This window comes from Antechinus flavipes, chromosome 3, assembly GCF_016432865.1.
Source record: "Antechinus flavipes isolate AdamAnt ecotype Samford, QLD, Australia chromosome 3, AdamAnt_v2, whole genome shotgun sequence".
In the NCBI taxonomy this organism is placed as follows: domain Eukaryota; kingdom Metazoa; phylum Chordata; class Mammalia; order Dasyuromorphia; family Dasyuridae; genus Antechinus; species Antechinus flavipes.
In genome coordinates, this window is record NC_067400.1 from 534,361,950 (window position 1) to 534,365,026 (window position 3,077).

A 3,077-nucleotide genomic window follows, 5' to 3' on the forward strand; every position below is an offset into this window, starting at 1 on the left:
CTTATTTAATCAGCAGAGTCGATAATAGAGATTTTGGCACTTGGAGCAAATTTCAGCTGGGAAAGGACTGAACCGCCAGGGCATCTTGAGGCTAACAGGGAAATATAAAACACTGTTTGATTAATATCCTCAGGTCAGGAAAGGAGACTGGATGATAGAGGAAGCCTGAGGGGACTGACTATGCTTGGGATTGTTAGAAAAGAGAACACAGTTTCATATACTTCTCCCTGAGGTGCGGACATTGGGGCATGTTTTCATAGCTGCTTCTCTGAAAAGGGAATGTTCCTTCGTGTTGTCACCTTAGAGGGGAGAAGGAAGGGAGAGGACCTTGTCCTAAGGCAAAGCCCTGAAGCTGGGGAAAGCCCTTTGCTAGTTTTGACTGTTCATCAGGCCTCCTAGGTGCCTATTTTATAGACAGAAATGACATTGTTGACATTTTCTATCTTGATCTCATATTTGGAGCAAACCGGTAACATGTGAGAGGCCAAATATTCATATTAACATATTTTTGTATAACTCCCCCTTTCCAGGTTTGTTTGGCAGTTCCCTGAAAGCTATCCCTGTGATGCTACTTAAGTACAGTGAGATGTAACTCCTAATTGGCTGATAGACCCTTGAGCCTCCGTGTCCAAGGTATATGAAAAAGAGAGACTTTGGGAGGAAAAAGTAGCATCTGAGGGAGAGAAAGAGTAAGAGGGGCAAGGCATAGGAGCCTCCAGAGCCATAGACATTTTGGGGAAATCTGCCCTTCAACTTATGTAACAGTAACACCTATAGCACCAGAAACTGTTAAAAGGACACTTTTCTAGTGAGATTATTCTCAGTTGCAAGATTTTTTTTCTTGCTCACAATTTGAATAGCTCATATTTTGTTCTCTACTCTAATATTTATAATATCCCTAACTTCAATTTTGCTGATTAAATAAACATGTTTGCTTCTTTTGCACTAGTAGCACCTCAATTCTCATTAATTGGTTCCAGAAGGCATGACAAATGGCAAAAATGAAGACTATCCAATGAATTTTTCCCTTTATGAATACATCTTCAGTCTGCAGCCTAACCATCTCTCCCCACCCAGTTCCATAAAGGGGCAAGTGGGGCTTTCCAGCTCCTGAGAAATAAGCCAGCCCAGCCTAACCCAGCCCAATTCAGTGGAGCTCTTCCCTGCTTGACCTCAATCACTTTCTGAGAGGAACCAAAACCTTTATACTCTTTCTTCTATTCCATGCAGTCCAAGCTTTATTAGAACAAGAAGGTGGAGATGGGGGGAGAGGGGTGAGGACTGGATGTGGAAGCGTAGTTATGACTCCTTGCCCTCTTCTGGGCAGGGCTCTGGGCACTACCTGGGGCTGCTAGGAGTCCTGGGACCATGGCTACCTATACCTGGGCTGTTGCCACCACAACTCATGTCACCTCACTGCTCCTGCTCCTGTTGCTTCTTCAGATGAGAGCATGAGCAGTTCCACGTCCCTTCCAGTATTGGTTTTAGGAATTGGGAGACTATATGCTGCAGCCATATTGTCCTGCAGGAATTGCCCAGTGATCTGTCCCCCATCATGCACAACCTCAGCATTGTGGGTGCCAATCTGACAGCTCTGCGCACAGCTGCCTTTAGGTAAGGAGTGAAGTATAAGTGGCTAATCTCACATCCCTACTGCTCAACCTAGACAACAGCTAAGTGTGATTGATGGGCACTAAGCAAGTGGCAAGTGCTGGAATATTTTCCCCCCACTGAGATGCATGAAATTCAAGTTTTGAAGCAAACAAGCACTGAGGTAGCACTGTACTTGATTGGAAGGAGCTAACCTGGCCAAATAGAAGTCAATTGTTTTCCTCTTTAGAAAAATCAGGAGAAAATACTTTTTATACTGAACCCCTAAAAGAACATGATGCCTTTAGATTGCCAATATAAAATATTATTGTAGCTCAATACCCCTTTTGGAGACAAGAAAATAAAGGAATGAGTCTTCCTTGGAGAACAACAATGGAATGATATATATCTTACTTATCTAAATATACCCTTTCAATACAGGCCACTTCAAGTCCCTTAGGACTTGTTAACCTCTAATACTTGCAATGTCAAAGCCCAGGAAATAAAATCTCAATACATGAAAAAAAAAAAAAAATTAGGAAAAAGGGCTCAGTATTGCAGGCTGCATGGGAAGGGAAGGAAGAGGAGAACAATAGCAAGAACAAGTTTTGTAAAGCACCCAGCAACCCTAGGAGGCAGATTCTATAATTATTCCCATTTTTCAGATAAAGAAACTGAGGCAGACAAGGAGTTAAATGATTTGGACAAGATCATGTCAGTATTTGAGGCTGGATTTGAACTCGGGTTTTCCTAACTCCAGCCCGGCACCCTTATCCAAGAGCACCACCTAGTTTTTTCATAGTGTTACAACCATAGCCCCAATCCTCCAGGAAAACTGGGTTTGAGAATTTAAAATGACCCAGCAATCCCAAACCACCTTTTCCATCTTTGTCTCTTCTCTCCTGCATAAATTAGTACTAGAAATCTCATGCTAGATGTCTGTCTTCCTACCCCTGTCTTTGATATATCCCCTTAACAAAAAGTTGCAAATATGTCAGATAAGGAAGCAGGCTAACCTGTTTGCTGGTTTCTTTAGATCCTAATAAAAGGCCCTATATCTATACTTTTGTTCGGGGCCACCGGCTTTGGATGCAAACCCCATGGGCCTGTCGACTTTAATAAAGTCTCCAATTAAAAATGACTATTTCTCAACTCATCTCTATATCTTGGCACAGCAATAGTAGGGAATATTTTCTAACCCTTCTTATCTGATGAGGATGTGGCTGAAATGATCAAGACAATAAAACTATACAAACATTTATCAAACAACTTCTGTATTCAAGGAATTGTGTTAGGTGCTGGAGATACAAAGGCAAAAAATAATTCTATAGCCCTTGTCTTCGAGGGGCTTACATTCAGTTTGTAAATACTAAGTTGTTTTTTTTTTTTCTTTCTATACTACACAACCACTTGAACCACTCTAATTGACTATTTGTTTCTGCTACTTAGATTCTCAGTCAGCCCCAGGTTTTTGCTCAAAGAAAGCT